Raw genomic sequence first — 18,230 nt, 5'->3', positions numbered from 1 at the left:
GGCCTGTAAGAGCTAGACCAAGTCTGGTTGAATCAAAGACTCATAAATGAGAGTGGGTAATGTTCATATGATTCCCAGGAAAGGGAGATGTATTAGCCAGTCTGTGTAGAATTGTGTAATTTTTTCTACCCAGAAGCAAGAGTTACTAGAACTTCTTTCGTTAAGGAGTCTTCTGGGCTTTAGAGGGTGATCCTTTGGTGGCTCTGTGAAGGTTGAATTGGAAAGGGGAGACACACATGGGCAGGAGAAATAAACTGGATGTGATTGTCATAGTTCAAGTGAGTGGTGATCAAGTCTTGAACCAGAGTGGGAAGGAGCACACAGTTGTAAATATGGATATAAATATCTGTGGAGTTTGAATCTATAAGAATTGGCAACTGATTGAGTATCAGGGAAAAGACTTAATGCTGGCTTTGGGATTGGAAACATGACTGGAAAGATGGTGATTTTCTCCACCCAAATTGGATACTGAGGAGGAAAGATGGATTTGGTTTTAACTCTTAGTTTCAGATCCATCAGCAAGTACTTATTAAGTGCCTGTTTATGTGCCAGGCACGGGGAATAAAAAGATCAAACTGAAATGGTCCCTGCCCTCAAGGAGCTGACTGATGTTCTCTCGGGATGCTTCGAAATGTCCGAATCGGCAGTGGATGATGTCGAACTGGGGCTGCATAGAGAGAATGGGGCTTGATGTCCAGCTCTGGGAATCTGCAGAGTGATAGCCGATGAATTCTTCCAGAGAAGGCATGAAAACAAAAGAGAAGAGGGCCCAAAATGGAGCCCAGGGGGATGATATCATGGTCTGGTCTTCTTGAGGCCTTCTTACTCATCATCTAGGCAAGCTCCACCTGTTCAGTTGTTTCCCTCCTCTTTAACTTTGCAGCCTCCCCAGGCTTAATCATTTTTCATTTAATGGCTGTGGACTGAGCCACCCTGTGTGTCTGGAAGCTTCCCCAGGGCATCAGGCATTTTAGCTATTGTCTCAGCCTGGCCCACAGCAATAATTTTTTTTTGCCAGTCTAGTCTTTCCCATGTAATGTTGTGATTTCTTTGTCTCTATTTGCTTTCATTCCATCCAATTTTTTTTTTTTTATTGCGCTAGAAATAGATTTACAGGCTGCTCTTAAGTCTGTAGATGATCTTTGCTTCTCACCCAGCTAAGTCTGTCCATCTTGGGGTCCGTGTGACTGCTTTTTATGTCTTTCCTTGGGAAGGTAGAAGTGTGGGGGAAAAACTCACAGGATTTGGGCGCAAAAGCCGTGTGACCTTATGAAAGTCTCATAAGCTCTTGGAGGCTCAGCTTTGTCTCCAAAACAAGGATAATGAGGCTTTTGCTTCACTGAATCATAACTACCTAGGATGAAAAACGGAGTTAGAGGGGAAAGACATCTTAGCTAGATGTCTTTTAGTCCAATTCCCTCTTTAAAAAAAAAAAAGCCATGAAAACAGGACCCAGAGAAGTTATATATAACTTGTTCCAAGTCACTTGTAATGGCAGAATTTGATCCGGTTATATCGGGGAAGGGCAGATAGGTAGGTGGTTCAGTAGGTCAGTTGCCAGAAGACTCATCTTCCTGAATTCAAATCCAGCCCTACACACTTCCTAGTTATGTCTCTCAGATGCTTCCATATCCTGGCCAAGTCACTTAACCCTGTCTGCCTCAGTTTCCTCATCTGTAAAATGCGCTGGAGAAGGAAGGGCCAGATTTTGGTGGTCTGGAATTGAACCCTCAATATCTTTGAGGTAGGTGTGTACGGATTTGGGCTGAGTGCTCCTAATAACCAAAGTGAGGCTCTGAGAACCTGCTGATTTGCTTGTGATGGCCTGGCTATGACTGGACAGAGCGTGCTTTGTCCATGACACCATGGTACCTGTTGTTTACTTTATCACGTAACAGAAAGAAGATGGCGGCTGTTTGCCCGAGGATCGTTCATGGATGCTAGTGGAGGGTTTTAATTCCTGTGCCCTTTTAGGTCTGGAGAAGGGGAGATGGAGAAAAAGGTCGTGGGCAAACTGGAAAACTGCAGAGGCTCCAAGTTCTGCCCTGTGTGTAAAGGATAGAATCAGCATTTCACTAGGACATTATGTAGTTAATGAGTGGTTTCTTTTGGGGGAAAAAAAACTGCTAATAGGTTACAGTCTCCAGATGAAAAGAATAAAATAAGATTTTTTGAAAAGATGGAATAGGTGAAAGCTATATAGGGGCATAGTGTAATATAATTTTAAGAGTATAATCTACCTTCATTCTGCATATTATTTTCAGGAATGAGCTTTCCCCCCTTTTGCCCAAGTAGAAGCTGTTTAATGGATTTTAATTCAATATGTGTGATAACCCTCTGGTTAATATCCTTCCTTTTTAGATTGTAATCTTTTTGAGAGCCAGGATTGTTCTTTTTAGAAAAAAATCTTTATCCACTATGCCTAGGTCAATGACTGGAATATAGCAGGCACTTAATAAATGGCAAATAGAATTGAAGCAGTGTTTGGTCTTTTTCAATTTCCTAAGGGATCTCTAGTGGCCACCAAGTTGAGAAAAGAAAAATATATATAATCCCAAATCCATGATAGGGCTTCCTTAATTATAGATTCACTCAACTTCTGCCACTCTGTGGTAAGAGAGGTTTCTAACTTAGAACAGGAGTGGTTAACCTCTGGCTCATGACTTCTTAAGGCATTACCAGGAGATGACAATCCCATTTATGCTTATAGTGGTGAATATTCAAAAAAACTAAAAACTTTGAGTAATGGCCAAAGGTTGGATGATGGCTTGGAGAACCAAACTAGAAACTCTGGACAACAGAAACCATTTGTCATTGTGTGAATATCCCCCATTGCCTGCGCAGAGGAAGCACCAAACAAAAAGGCTTCTTGAGTGATTGAATTAAATCAGAATACAGTAACAAAAGGATATGGGAGTATCTAAGAGTCATTCAGAAATAAACAATACTGTACCCCAAAATGGCTTTGGTTATTAAAACCATATCCTGGAAATAAACTTCCTCTTGGCAATGTCTGTTCTTTGTTTGCCACATTTCATTTGTTTTCTTGTGCCAAGTACATTTGTGCAGTTTTACAAATTAGAATTAAAAGCAGATCTTTGGTGGAAGCCGAGCAGAACAATATTTTATTTTGCATCTGATCTATGTGAAAGCCAGTCTGTGTTAGAATAGAAAGAATAAATTGCATGGAAGGGCTTCGGCTCCTCAAGATAGTACTCAAATACCAAGAAATTGGAATTTAATGGGTGACTTTTTTTAAACCAGACTTGTGATTTTATTGGAATAGGGAATTTCTAGTAAATAAACTCCTTTTACCAATATAGATCAGTACTTATTTTACTAGGTAGAGTACTACTAGCTATTATGGTACTATAGATTCAAATTGTCAGAGGTATTTCAAGGTGAAATGACTTATCCAGAGTCATACAACTATTATGTGTCAGAAGCTGCCCTTGAATCCGAGGCCAGTTCTGTTGCCACAGAGTATGAAATACTTCGCCTCTGATGGATGATTATTTATTTGTCATGTTGTGATCTCTGACCCCAATACAACAGTATTCAGAGAATGGTAGATTGTGTCTGAGGAGGCAAATTGTTGCTTTGCCTATTAGTCAGAAATGAAATCATTTGATAATAGAAAATGATCTTATAATAGTTATTATCTCTTTTAGGTGTAAAATCGATAACATGTAAACCACATGTAATGTTTATCTAAGTGCTCTGTGTGTTGATCAGTCAATTTTAATACATTGTGCTGAGCCCTAGGAATACAAAGACAAAAGTTCAATAGTTCCTGTCCTCAAGAAGCTAAATTCTAGTAGGTTCTTAATAAATGCATATTTATTGATTTTGATTTAGTCCAGTTCCAATACCAGAGCATCTTATGCTTAATCAGAGAAGAGACAAGTGGGATATGGTGCAGTGGAATTGGGATGGAAAATCATTTATTGAGCATGTACTATGTGCCCAGCACCATGCTAAGCAAGGGAGCCCTTGTAGTTAAAGAGCTCAAATTTTAATTTGAGGGGTGGGGTGGGGGGGACATACAGGAGGGTTCAGCTACAAGGCAGTTCACCTCTGACCTTTTAGAAAGCAATTAGTGGGATCAAGGGTTGAAGTAGAACCAGGACTCTGGGTTGCCTCAGAATGGACTAAAAGACTGAGGTGATCCATAAGTGCCTTCTAGGAATTGGGCCGTGGGGCCTCTGGGGCAAGAGGAGAAAAGCTCCCTGAGGGCTGGTCCTGCTGGCTCTAAGTGCCTACAGGTACTTGGTCAGGCTCGGGGAGAGGTCTCTGGCTCCCTACAGTGGCAGCTCGTGCTGGACTCTGAAAGGTAGGCAGCCTGGGGAGGGGAAGGTGCCAAGAAGAAATAGGAGGAAAGTACTTGGTGAGTCACTAATCCTGGGTTCTAGTCCCCAGTTCTGTTACTGACTAGCCATTTGACCTTGGATTTAATTTAACCACTTGAATCATCACTTGAATCATCAATTAAATGAAGTAGTTTGACTAAATCATTCCTTGGATCCTCCCAGGCTCTCAAATGATATAAATTGAAACATCTAAAATAACTCTTCCATGGGTTTTTAAAATTGTAATATAATTCTAATCAGAGGATGAGAAGCAATAGAGATTGAAAACAAATCATTGTGGACTCCTTGCTCTTATCATGATCTATTTTCCTCCAAGTTTCTTTGTGTGGATGGCCATGTGGACTTCATTTCAGCCATTCACAGAACTATTCTAACAGTTCATATTTAATTCAAAGTCTAATAATAATAATAATGATTCAGAATTTTTTTACTAGATAAACAAGTATCTATTACTTTAATACATGAAGAACTTGTAGAAATATTGCGATTTAATTTCCTTATCAGATGAAGAAAATACATTCCCTAAAAACCTCAAAGCATTATGGGACATACAGATTAAAACAGCAGTTTAGTTGAGTGGCTGGTTTTGGAGCACCTTCTGTATTCTGCTCTCAATTGGCAATAATTCTTAATGGGCCAGATCTCACAGGGTTCAAGTTCTCCCTGGGTAAAAATTAAGGATTTGTGAAGGAGCATTTATTTTGTGAGGCTACCTTTTAGTCATCTGCAGCAGTAATCTAATTAAAATCACCCTGTTGGCCTGACAGTATACCTCCCAAAGTGCTTACTTTTCTGTCAGGGAGTGCCTTCCTCACATGCAGTCACAGCATCTGGACCAGTATTCATTCTGCATTTAGTTTGAAGTTTCCACAACTACCTCCAAGCTGAGGGGAGAATGTGTATGTGTGCATCTAGATCGAATTTAAACATTTTAGAAGCTTGTAATGAATTATGAAGAAAACTATTTATTAGACTTCTTTAATCCAGGTAGCAAAAAAAGAAGCGTCTCGAGCCAGTCAGATTATTTCTGCTGGTTAATGTTCTCTAGTTCAGAGAAGTGAGGCTAGATTCCTTAAGCTTTAAGAAAAAAAAAGCAGATATTGGCGAGTCATTTGGATCCCTTCTACCTTAATCATTTCCTCCGGGCTGTTCAAATTTGACATTCTGAACAATGGACATCTGTGTCTTCTCTTAATACGTGATTTTTCTAATTTCCAGTGTCCAGAGAGAGGGAGATTGGGAGCTAGGATTAGGGGTTGGGATTCCAGTCATGCATTTTTACATGCTCCTGTATACACCTTCTATTGACAATGGAGTGATTGGCCAAGCTTTCTGAATTTTTTTTTAAGTATTTTTTAAAAAATGAATTTTGTGGAGACACTCATTTGTCTTGATAAAGAAAAATGGTTTTGGCTTCTAAAATTAAAAAAAAAAACCTGTTTTTCCAACTTAAAAAAAAAGTGCATGTGTGCAGGAAATGCTTCTAATGTAATTGATATTCCCCTTGTTAAAACTGTATTGTTACTGGATGGATTCCAGCGTGTGTTCTTTTCCCTATTTTTAAGAAAGTATTCCACTCTCTGCCAGAATATACACAAATATAATTCACTCAAAACCAGAACAAGGACTTAAAATAAAAACAATCTTAGCTGCAGTTTTTCATTTTGTACAGTGTAAAATGAACAGTTGCTTTTTCTTGAAGAGAATTAAAATAAAAGTTCAAAATTACATTTATAGAAATTTAAGTTTAATTTCTGTTATTTAAGTAAAATAAACATGTTTAAATGATTTGGTTAATTTGAAAAACTCATGATGTTAAGCATCAGCACATGGAGACAGGTGAAATTTATCAATAGAATAGAATTTTAGAACTTTGAAGTCACGTGATAAAGGGAGGTTCACATAGAAGAAACAGGTTCAAAACTGCCCCTTACTCCCTGTAATCTTGGGCAGTCTCTGAGTTTTTGTAATCTTCTTTGTGACATGAGGAAGCTGAGTAAAAGAATCTCTGAGATCCCTTCCCAAAAAATAAAATCTGATTTTTTTTTTTTTTTTGTGATTCTCTGATTTAGTCTGACCTTATTTTATAGATTAGAAGACAGGGAGAGACTGCAATCAATCAGTTAATCATTCAATCAATGATTTTTTCAGTATTAACCCAGGTAGGCCCACAGATCAGGACATATCTTGCAACTCACTGCTAGTTCACTCCTTTCAACTGTATGGACTAATACTTGGAAAACTTAATCAGTTAGAGTGACTTAAATAAGTTTTTTTGTTTTTGTTTTTTAATTTTTGCTCCCATTCCATAAAAGTATATATATATAATTTTTTTTTGGTCCATTCAAATTTACAGACCCCCTGAAATCTATCGATAGATTCCAGGTTAACACCCCCCCACCCTCCCCCACCCCCCCTCTAAATAGCTATAAAGTCCTTTCCCATTTTAATCATATGTCAATTGGCACTACTATCACTCTTGAGTAATGCACTGTGGTTTAAAACAGGATGTCCAGAACTAGAATTTTGAGGTTTGTTGTGGACTGTGCCATTATTCAACTTGGGCAAATCCTAGATTTTTATCTCTTTCTCTAATATGAGAGTTTGGACTCAATAATCCTCAAATTCACTTCCATCTCTGAAGTTGATTATTCTGTTAATGGGAGTGATTATTAAGATATGTGTGTGTGTGTGTGTATAGATATATATATATATACATATATATATATGTATATATATATATATATTTATGAAGATGAACTTTTAAATTTTGTGGATACTTTTTGTTTTTATACAAGTCATTTTCTGATGACTTCTATAGTGGCAAATAAAACCAATGCAGCTGTTAGTTGTAGATTTTTTGGGGGGGAAACCTCCAAATTTATATCTTATGGCCATGCTTCAAGTAATTAAGCACTTGCTTTTTGTATTTTGCATTTGAGTTTATCAATAACAAACCAAGTCGATAAGTACTTATTAAGTGTTTGCTTTGTGTTCAGCATTGGGAATACAAATACAAGTAGAAAGAAAGATAGTCCCTAATCTCAAGAAGTTTACAAGAAGACAGCATGTAAAAGCACCAAGTGGTCCTAGAAGGAGAGACTGGGAGGGAATCCTGGAGAGGAGCCAGCCAACCAGAGAAGAGGGCCAAACGGGGCATTGAGTAACTTCCAAAGCATGAATTCCAGGGCTAGAATGAGGCTTCAGAAGAACTAGGGCAGTAGGACATGGTCAAGGAAGTCTGAGAACTATCTGGTCTGACTGGGAGCTCCTTTCTCCCTTTATCTGTAGTAAATTTGACCATTTATTCAGTTTTAGAGGTTTAGTCTTCAAAATTCCTAGTAACTGTTTTAAAAATATCTTTCAATCAATGTTAATTTGAGTCTGAGCCTGTAATTTTGGATGCGTTATTCTAGTTACCTTGTTCAGACATCTTAAACCCACAGTCAGGCTGCAGTCCCATGAAGCTAGTTGGGATGGAACATTTGGCACTTGAACTTGACTTGAAGGAAAAAGTTAGCCAGATGCCAAGGACTTTCAGAGGATGGCAAGGTTTTAATTAACTTTGGCATCTTTCTTTTTCCCTAGCAAAGATGTTTAAACTAAAGATCAAGCAAAGAACGGCTCCAGTCCCCAGCAGGAAAGAAAATGAGGAAATTCATGAATCTAGATTCTGTTGAAGTTTCTACTGGGAAAGATAATCAATCATTTGGTAGTTTCACTGAGACTTTTGTGTCTTGATTGTAGATGTCAGTGGATCAATATTGACCGAACCTAAATTCCTTCTAGCTAATTCAAACACATTATCACTTAGAAACTAATGATTTACCATGGCAGTCCAAGTCCTCCAGGCTAGGTTTTCAGCTGCTCTGCTGTGTCATAGTCTTCTCCTCATACCTGGACTACTACTGGTGGGTCTCTCCCCACTCCAGTCCATTCTTCATTCAACTCTTACTCAGTCAACAAAGTTATTTTCCTAAAACAGGTCTGACCGTATCACTCCTCTGCTCAGAAAAACTCCATTGGTTTCCTGTCACCTCCAGGAGTAATGTAAAATTATTGGTATGACAGTTTCAAAATCTGGCTGCCTCCTCCTCCAGAATCTAGTTTCTTTACCTGCCCTCCTTCATCCAGGGACACCGAGCCTTCTTACTAGTTGTCTGCCATAATTGGGATGTTTTTTCTCCTCTTCTTCACCTCCTGGCTCCCTTGATTCCTTCAAGTCCCAGCTAAAATCCCAGCTTCTTCAGAAAGACTTTCTCAAACCCTCTTAGCTCTAGTGCTGTCTGTCTGTTGACTGTTTTATAGCTTGTGTGTACATATTATTGCATGTTGTGGGCCCCATTTTTAGATTGAGCTCCTCTAGGGAAGGGACTGGTTTTTGCCTTTCTCTGTTGTATCCCCAGCACTCAGCACAATACCAGGTCCATAATAGCCGCTTAATAAATGCTTACTGATTGATTGCCTTCATGCTCTCCATGGTCAGCTAAACTAATCTCAGTTTCCTAAATTTATCCCGGGCCTCCCCCACACCATTTCCACATTCCTGGAATGTTCTTTCCCTTTTCTTCTCTGATTTTGCCCATTAAAATACTTCCCATTCCTTAAGATGAAGCTCAGGGAAGGCCTCCTTCATGAAAAGCTGGCAATAATTGTTCGCTCGGAGTATATCTTAGAACACTCTGTACTTTTATGTACACTTAACATTCTAATTTTTAAAAATAATATTATTTCTATACTAGTAATAAAATAATATAGCCCTTTAATATATCTGAAACATTTTCCTTCCAACTTTGGGAAGGAGATAATAGAATTTTTATTCCCCCCCCCTCTATTTTATTAGATGAGAAACAGGGGCTCTGAAGAGTTTTTAAAAATTATATTCTGCAAATAGAAACAATTAACAATTGCTTATTGAACAAATGGTGAACTTCTTAAGGACAGAAATCAAGTTTTCATCATTGTATTTTCATTGATCTTAATCTGTGCTTTTTCCTAGTAGACAAGTCTTTTGAACTTAATTAAAGGTAACAAGCAAAGGGTTATTACAAACCTTAGTCGGGCTTGTCCTACCTGTATAAGGACAAAAAAGACATCATGGTAGAATTGAAAGCTATCTCAGATACCATCTAGCTAACCCATACTTGAATGATGTCACCTGCTTAGCACTGACTTCAGGACAAGGAGAGAGAACCAGTACTTTTTGGAGCAGAATTTATTTCACTTGTGGTTGGCTCTGGTTTTGTTTTGTTTTGTTTGGCTGAGGCAATTGGAGTTAAGTGACTTATCTAGAGTCACAGAGCTAAGAAGTATTTATTGTATCTAAGGTCAAACTTGAACTCAGGTCCTCCTGATTTCAGGGCTGGTACTCTATCCACTGTACCACAGAGCTATCCTGGTTGGCTCTGATTTTTAAGAAGTTTTTCTTCAATCTGAATTTTTATTTTTTAATAATTTCCATCCACTAAATGTAGTTCTGCCCCATGAGCTAAGCAAAATCAAATCTAATGAATGCTCCTTCCATTTTGTGTCCTCCAAACATTTCTTTCTCTTTCTTCTACTCCCCAGGTTTCTATAGACTAATTCTCAATTTCTTCACTGGATACTCCCTTATATAACATAGGACATAGTCTCAATGTCCATTGCCATCTCAATTATCTTTCTCTGCATTCCTTCCATTTTATCAAATGTTCTTCCTAAAATATGACTCCTAGACATATAAACAAATGAGGGCTTTTTTTTCCCCCTCTAATACAGATACTTGGCACTACAAATGGCTAGAACTTTCATTACTGATCTTTTCCTATGTGCCTCATGGAAGGAAGACAAAATTTAGAAACATCAGTTAAATAGTAGTAGTTCATTTGTCAGTTGTGTTTTAGCTCATGACCCCATTTGGGGTTTTCTTGACAAAGATACTGGAGTAATTTGTCATTTCCTCATTTTACATATAAGGAAACTAAGGCAAATAGGATTAAGTGACTTAATAAGCATTTGTTAAGTATCCTACTGTGTATCAGGCCCTGTGCTAAGTGTTTTACAAATGATCCTCACAAGGATCCTGGGAGGTGGTTACTATTTTTATTATCCTTATTTTTCAGTTGAGGAAACTGAGGTAGACAGAGAAAAAGTAAGACAGACACCTAGAAATGTTGGAGGTCAGTTCTGAATTCAGGTCTTCTGCTTCCTGGCCCTGTGCTCTACCCACTGCACCATCTAGCAATGTCTTAAGGAGGTCATTTCCCCCCTTGGTTTTGTGGGATGTAAGGTTTGGCAGTTTTTTTTCTTAATAATTTTTCAAGTCTATTAACAGACTCTGTTGTCAGATAGCTAACCTAGCCAAGTTTTGAGATACTCATCACTTGAAGGTTGGCCACCAGACAAAGAATGTTTTTTGGCCACAGCAACTCCCGAGGACTCGTCCAAGTCACAGGGGGTTCCTGATTCTTCCTGGGAGGCAAAATAGCCATACTTCTAAAATCTCAACCCTTGAAATCTTGAAGTAACAGCTAGAACAGAATTCTTGGAGAAGTCTTTTTCCCAAAGGATTTTTTTCTCCCTTTAATACATGTCTCCAGATGGCATAGGGCTATTGTTATTATCCTTGTTGATCCTCTCACAAAATGTGGCCACAGCATCATGAAATGTGGCCTTTTTTTCATAAGCAGTAGCAGTTCACACCATTGGTGTTACTCATGCTTTTCCCTGCTGCCCAGTGGGGGAAGGATGGGCTTGTTCAGGGGCATGAGCGACCCTCTTTCCTTCGGGGATGGCTGGGTTTACCCCTCTCATGTGTGTTGGCTTCCTTGCATCTGCATCGGAGTTTCTCTTCTGCTGCTTTTCCAGCTGCTCTCATCTTCTCTGGTGGTATTGGGTGGCTCTGGCTGGGATTCTGGCTGATCTAGGTGGTGGTGCCCTAAATCTGGATGGGCAGGGCAGCTTTACAAAGAGAAAATCTAGAGGAATGGGGCCACAGAACTCTGGGACAAATGCCAGATTTGGGATGTTTCTTTCAAAAGTAAATGAAAACCAGTCTTCCCATTTGATGTTTGCCAAAACGTGGGGAGCTTTCTTAACCTCCTGTCTCTCCCTAAAGATTTGCGTGTTTTGGAAAAGAGCAAGTCAAAGCTTGAAGGCAGAATTCAATGGCACCTAATTAGAAATGGGAATGGATTTCTCATTTGTTCTTGCTGGTGGCTGGGTAGCAGGTGTCCTTTTAGCTTTGCTTTGGCCACTTTGGTAGTTGGGGTTAAGTGACTTGCCCTTCCTTCCCTCCCTTTTTCCTCTCCTTCCCTCCCTTTCTCCTCTCCTTCCCTTCATTTCTCCTCTCCTGCATCTGAGGTCACATTTGAATTCAGGTCCTTCTGACTCCAGGGCCGGTGCTTTAGCCACTTCACTATTTAGCTGCCCCCAGATGTCATTTTATCTTGTTGACAATTTGATCCCTTCTTGCCTCTTTTCAGATGATTTTCTTTCCTCCATTGCTCTTGAAAACCCTTTGACCCCGATATTTGAGTGCTGGGGATTGTGGAGAGAGAGGGGGGTTTCACCCTTACTATTTCCTTGCTGTGGATAAAATCTTTTGCTTCGGGAAATGCCTTTTGGGGGCTCTCCATTATTCTAGAACTCTGCTGGTCTCTCACTCAGCATCTGTAATTTTAAAAAATGACCACAGGATGAGCCTGATACCAAAAGGAATAAGGGAAACCCAGGAAGTGTTTGGTGTGATGGGTACTTTCCATTCAAGATGCCCGCTGAGCAGCCACAGGGCAAGCATTGTAGCTGAGGATTCAAGTGCTCATAGCAGACAAAACATGCGTTGTGATGGGGACGACCCTTCTAGTTGTGTACAAATAGACTTTATGGACATAGTTAGAAGGAAAACATCCCTGGGTATGGAGGGTGTTAACATAAGTACAAATAAAATCCCTGCAAAAGATTTTCTAGTAAACTATAGTTTGGCTCCTCAAATAAATACCTTTGGAATTAGTCCATGTGGTGGAAAAAGGAAAAGGGAGGGATGAATTCTAGTGCTGGCTCTCATTTAACTTCCCATTTCAACTCACTTCTCTCTGAAATGAGGGGGTAGACTGGATCTCTAAGGTTTTTTCCCCCCTACCTCTCAGATGTCATGATTTTTATTAATTTATGCTTAGGTATTGCAAGAGAGCAAAGAAGTTTGGGCATTAAATAATTATTGTTGTTCACTCATTTTTCAGTCATGTCTAACTCTTCATGACTCTGTCTGAGGGTTTCGTGGCAAAGATACTGGAGTAATTTGCCATTTCCTTCTCCTACTCATTTTACAAATAAGGAAACTGAGACAGACGGGGCTAAGTGACTTGACCAGGGTCATACAGATATTAAGTATCAGATTTGAACCCAGGAAGATGAATGTTCCTGACTCCAGACCCTATACTCTATCCACGTGGCACGCAGATGTCTTTAATACCAGACAGTAAATAATGAAATTCTAAAATGAGTACAGAGAAAAAAAAAGATATGGAACCACAGGAAGAAATATATGTCACCTTCTTCCCATACTCCTTTCAGCACTGGGAATTGTTGTTGCTGTGGTGGTTAGTGATGTATTCTGGTAGAGGACAGACAGGTAAACTCAATATGCTGGGCTCTTAGCTCCCAGGCCTTCTTAATAATTATGGACTAGGCAAATGCTTTGTTTTATCAATGCTAGAAAGGAGGCAGGGACTAGACCTGTTTTATCATTATATAGCGGGCTTTCAGGTAAGGAAACTTGCTGACACAGATGGGCCTTTTCTTTTCCTCCCTCCTTTCTTTCTTTCATTTCTCTCTCCCTCCCTCCCTCCCTTCCCTTTTTCCCCTTCCTTCCCTTCTTTCCCTTCCTTTCTCCTCTCCTCTTCATTTCTCCCAGGAGACCATGAGTTAGTTTTTTTTTTGGGGGGGAGGGGGGAGAGAGAAGGGCATGAACTTGAATGGGGGGAAAATGACATCTTGATTTTTCACTAATCTTTACATGGAGTTTAGCATCCCCCCCCCATTTATTTAAGAAAATTCTATGAGGAAGTCCAATGACTTCATCATAGTGCAAAAAAAATGGAGACCCATAGGAATCCAGTGATTTGCCCGATTTACCTAGCTGGTGAGGGGTGGTCAGAGCCAGCCTGGGAGAGTTAGATGGTCCTTGCTTCCCAGTCAGTGTTCTTTCCATTCTTCTGTGCTAATAATAGGCATGGCATGGTTGTATACGGGTCTATTTTGAGTTCCTGAAACCCTGAGAGCTTTGTGGACTTAGTATCTGAAAATAACATCATTTATTTCATTTAGTTTGTTCTAAGTGGTTTTACAATATGCTGTGTGTAGTTTATTAAATGAAGGCTTCGGGCTAGTCGGTCCCTATTGGGCACTGATGGCTTTAATCAGATGTGGAAATGAGAATGGCTGCCCATTAGCCTTTTTTGGTTTTGGGGTAACTCTAGCTTCAGCATTCTGGATCAAGAATGTGTTTTGAAGAGGCAGAGAAAGAACATGTTTAACCACTGTATTTTCCCTGGAATCCCTGCGGCTCACCAGGTGCACAGAATGTGCTCAAGGAGCAGTTGTGATCGATAAACTTGGAGCAGAGATGTCCCTTGCCTGGCTTTTAAAGCCAGTTATCTAAAAAGTGCACTTGCTTATACCGTGGAGGAGGCTTGGTATCCTCCATTCTCATACAATCATCTGTCAGAAAATGGATAAATTTGCTTGACCTTTTTTTTTTATTTTTAAGATTTCACCTGTCGCATCCTCCCAAGAACTTCCTACTCTTCCTTTTCTTTCCTTTTGGTCTTTATCCCCACCTTTTGCTCTGCCTCTGTCTCTCCTCCTGTTTAGTTCCTCTTTTCTTTATCCTCTCTCCCCTGTGCTGTCTCCCACTCTTGCTTACTGTCTTTCTTACTGTATATATATGAGATTTCTGGGGAGAGTGGAGAGAGAACTGAGCTGGAAGAACTGTGGTCAATTCCAGCTTGAGACAAGAACTGGCTCCGTGACCCTGGGCTTGACCTCTTAGGAGTCCCAAGCACCTCTCTAAGACTTTCGAATTTCTGATCTGCATTGCTGGAGGAAGTTTTGTCACCTTTATCATTGTACTCAGTGGAAGTTCCCTTCCTCCCTTCACCCCCTTGGGCTAAACACCCCCTGAATACAAAGCACTGTGCTAAGTGCTGAAAATTTTAGCCCCAAAGAAAACAGTTCTTGCCTTCAAAATACTTACATTTTACTGGATACAACTTTCTCTAGGAAAACTCAAGCATAGAACATGCCCTTTGGGATCTAAACTTGACCAACCCCCTCCTCCACAAAGTCTGGGGATGAGAGATGACTTCAAGGTCCCAGGCATTACTTTCTCTTCTTCTCCACACCTCCCAGCACTCCCCTGCAACACAATTACCCTACATAGACAGTGAGCTGCCATCAGTGGATGCATCCAGTATACACAAGGAACCTGCCACATTCACAATTTCTTAGCCCCCCTACCAAATGAAAACTTTTTTGGTGACCATTGTTCCATATTTTTGGGGTACTTTGAAGTTGTGAAATCTCTTTTCACTTGAGATGCTATCTGAGTTTTATTTTGTTTTTGAAACACATGGAACAAGTTGATTTTCAGCCCGCGTTCCTGTGGGTGATGATCCTTGCTTGCCATGTCCAAAGAATTCAGAACAAGCTCTCTGCCAGAGCATTCTTGTGGTTTTCCATGGGGCAGATCTGTGTGTTCATGAATTTTTCATTGTAGCTGCTGTTTTCCATGGCTAATTAAAACATCTGGCTTACATTTTCTGGGAACATAGAATTTCTCTTCAATAGTGAGATAGTAATGACCTCAGCCCCTTCCTCACTATTAGTCCAGAATGTAGACTTTCAGGGTCATTTTCTGAAGGCAGTTGCTGTTGTTTCTTATTCACAAATATTGTATTGAAAAAACTTCTAGTTGCTGAACCACACACTTATGTATTCCACATTTGCATTTTTCTGTTGTCTATAAATGTGAATTCATGTGATTGATTCTGGCCTTTCAACCTTCAGGTCAGAGCTATGGGTGAGCTGCTCCTGTTTGAAGGCCAGCGAGTTGTGGTTGGACCTGCCTAGCTGTGGAACAGAAAGAAAGGCTGAATGGGAAGCCGGTAGGAGAACACTACTGAGAAAGTATGTGAGTGAAGGAGACCTCAATAATGGGCAGCTGTATATAACTATACAAAATAGATTGTTCTAAGTATAGAAGAGTTACATGTTACATGTTCACAAATGCTATTAAGTTATCCCTTTCCCCATCCTCTTACTTTCCCCTCATCTTCTCTCCCCTTTTTCTTCTTTCTTTCCCTTTTCCTTCTCTCTTCTTCCTTCCCTCCCTCGTTCTCTCCCTTCCTCCCTCTCTCCCTCCCCCTCTTAATCTCCTTTCCTTTCTTCCTCCTTTCCTCTCTTCTTCCCTTTTTCTTCCCTCTCTTCCTCTCTCTCCCTTCCTCTTTCCTTCCTTTCTTTTCTTCCCTTCCTCTTTACCTCCTTTCTTTTCTTTTTTTTCTTTCCTTATCTCCTTTCTTCTCTTCCTTCCCTTCTTTCCCTCCTTCCTTTGTTTCTTCAACAAGGAATCCACTTGTATAAATTGCAACATAGTCTCTCTGAGCCCTAGATTCTTTGTCTGTATGGTTAATGGGGCTAATACCATCTGACACATTTTCATTAGAACTTGGATTTCTAGGTTTTAAAGCAAGAAGGGATCTCAGTGACATTTCTTCTTTTTGAGATGTTCTTATTTGGGAATATGGTCTATATCGAGGGCCAACCTATCTTCTGATATAGTGCTAGATAAGAACTAGACTCATAATAGCCTACATTCGAATATGATACAATAAATAGACCCATGATAATCAAAGACAGCAGTCTTGCCTTTGCCTAGGAAAAAAACCAGTGTCCCACCATTTCAGAAATTTCAACTAAAGTTGAAATGCCACCTGAGCTTTTTCTTCATTCCATTTTATGTTGTTAATAGAGGCCATAGAGAGATGCACCTGGCACCATGGAGTGATACCTGGTTCTCCTTCCTTAAGTTTGCTTAGGAACATTCCCCTCCCTCCTTTTTTTTTCCTATCAAAACTGTACACTGTTGACATTTTCAGGGAGATTTTCTTTTTCCTGGAGAGGCCCACACATGAATTAGAAATGTTCTAAGGACACAGAAGCATGAGCAAAGAAAAAGCAGCACTGCTAGAAGTGGGAGAAAGAAACCACTTGAGAAGTCAACTTTACAAGTAGTTGTAAGAGATCCTCTGACTGCTAGCTCCTGCAGCAGTGGCTGGGCCTGCAGCATGCTGTGATTATTTATTCTTATTGCTTGCGGCTGGCTACCCACCTCGCTAATAATGCTGTACCTTTTGAGCTTTCACCAAGGATATCTCAGGCAAAAGACAGGTCTTGACTTTGTAACAGTGTGGAAAGGTTATGTGAGTTTACACAGGTGAAGCAGTCCCACATGGCCAGCCTCTTCTTGATTGCAGCCTCTGGTTATCTCAGACTTCACTTTTGAAGTTTCCTAAGCACACGTTTGCTTTTGGCTCCTTTGTGATTAAGTGATGTTTAAAAAGAAAGTGATAGAAATTGTCAGTAACAGAATGGAACCTTTAAGGTTCATGTGGGAAGTACCATAGCTGGCCATGAGACTACCGTTGGGTTAGATAATTAAAGAATCCTCCCTCTCCAAAAAAGAAGAAAAGAAAGAAAAATTTTTTTTAATTTTGCAGTCACTTTTCAATTTATTTATTTTTAATACACATTGTTTTATGAATCATGTTGGGAGAGAAAAATCTGAACAAAAGGGAAAAACTTGGGGAGAGAAAAAAATAGAAAAAAAAAGTGAACAAAGCATGTGTTGATTTACATTCCATCTCCATAGTTCTTTTTCTGGATGCAGATGACATTTTCTGTCCAAAGTCTATTGGGATTGCTTTGGATCACTGAACCACTGAGAAGAACCAAGTGAAAGAAACCAAAAGAAAGAAAGTGAAAAAGAATCTTTTATGGATGGGTGGAAGCAAAGTGCACTTGCCTCCACCCTGAATGCCAAATTCTGAATGTCCTTTTGTAAGGATTTTAAATAGATTCTGATTTGTCTAAAATACATGGTTATGGTAATTCATAAATGTGGTAGATAGAGTAGATAACAGCAGAAACTTTTAAAAAAGTGGTTACTTTGGATGACATCTTAATTGTCATCATCATTGATACCTTTTGTTTTTACAAGTTGAGGATATTATTCCTACACACACACACACCACACATGCAATTGAACTTTCTCTTGTAACAAAGAAAAATGGTAAAGCAAAAGCAGTGATAAAGTCAATGTTACTGATCTATACACAGCAATCTGCCCTGGAGGGCCCCATCTCTCTGCTAAGAGACAGGAAGGTGCATTTCATGAAGAGAAACTTTTCACGATTCTTTCTTAGTTACCTGCTAAGTCTTGTAGTAATTCTAAAATTTATGTCTTTCAAAGCATCTTAGCAGATAGAATGATGGACCTTAGAGTCAGATAGATTCATGTTCTTCAAACCTGACCTCAGACACTAGTTGGATGACTTTTTTTGTCTCACCTTTCTCATCTTTAAAATGACCTAAAGAAGGAAATGACAAACTATTCCATTGTCTTTGCCAAGAAAATACTAAGGGTCAGAAAGAGGTGAACATGACTGAAAAATGACTGGAAGAAGATAAAGGTTTAAAAAAAATTACCCCTAAACCCCAAATAAAATAAAATAAAATAGTATAATTTGATCTGCATTCAGACCCCATTAGTCTTAAGTCCTTCAGAATTGTCTTGGATCACTGTATTTCTGAAAGTAGCTAAAT

The 18,230-nt window shown here is 39.5% G+C and overlaps 1 protein-coding gene across 9 annotated transcripts in view; it reads left to right on the top strand.

The window, feature by feature from the left end:
- APBB2 (amyloid beta precursor protein binding family B member 2) overlaps window positions 1-18,230 on the top strand; it is a 433,360-nt gene that overhangs the window by 107,585 nt on the left and 307,545 nt on the right. For 7 of the 9 annotated variants that reach the window (XM_031942132.1, XM_031942134.1, XM_012552270.3 and 4 more), the window contains exon 2: window positions 15,417-15,536. The gene's annotated coding sequence lies outside the window, so the exon portion shown is untranslated. Of the gene's footprint in view, window positions 1-15,416; window positions 15,541-18,230 lie in introns of all 9 variants that reach the window. The other 2 variants (XM_023506024.2, XM_023506023.2) reach the window with 2 other exon arrangements.

The sequence above is a fragment of the Sarcophilus harrisii genome, chromosome 6 (assembly GCF_902635505.1).
Source record: "Sarcophilus harrisii chromosome 6, mSarHar1.11, whole genome shotgun sequence".
In the NCBI taxonomy this organism is placed as follows: Eukaryota; Metazoa; Chordata; class Mammalia; order Dasyuromorphia; family Dasyuridae; genus Sarcophilus; species Sarcophilus harrisii.
This window is presented reverse-complemented; position numbering and strand designations above follow the sequence as displayed.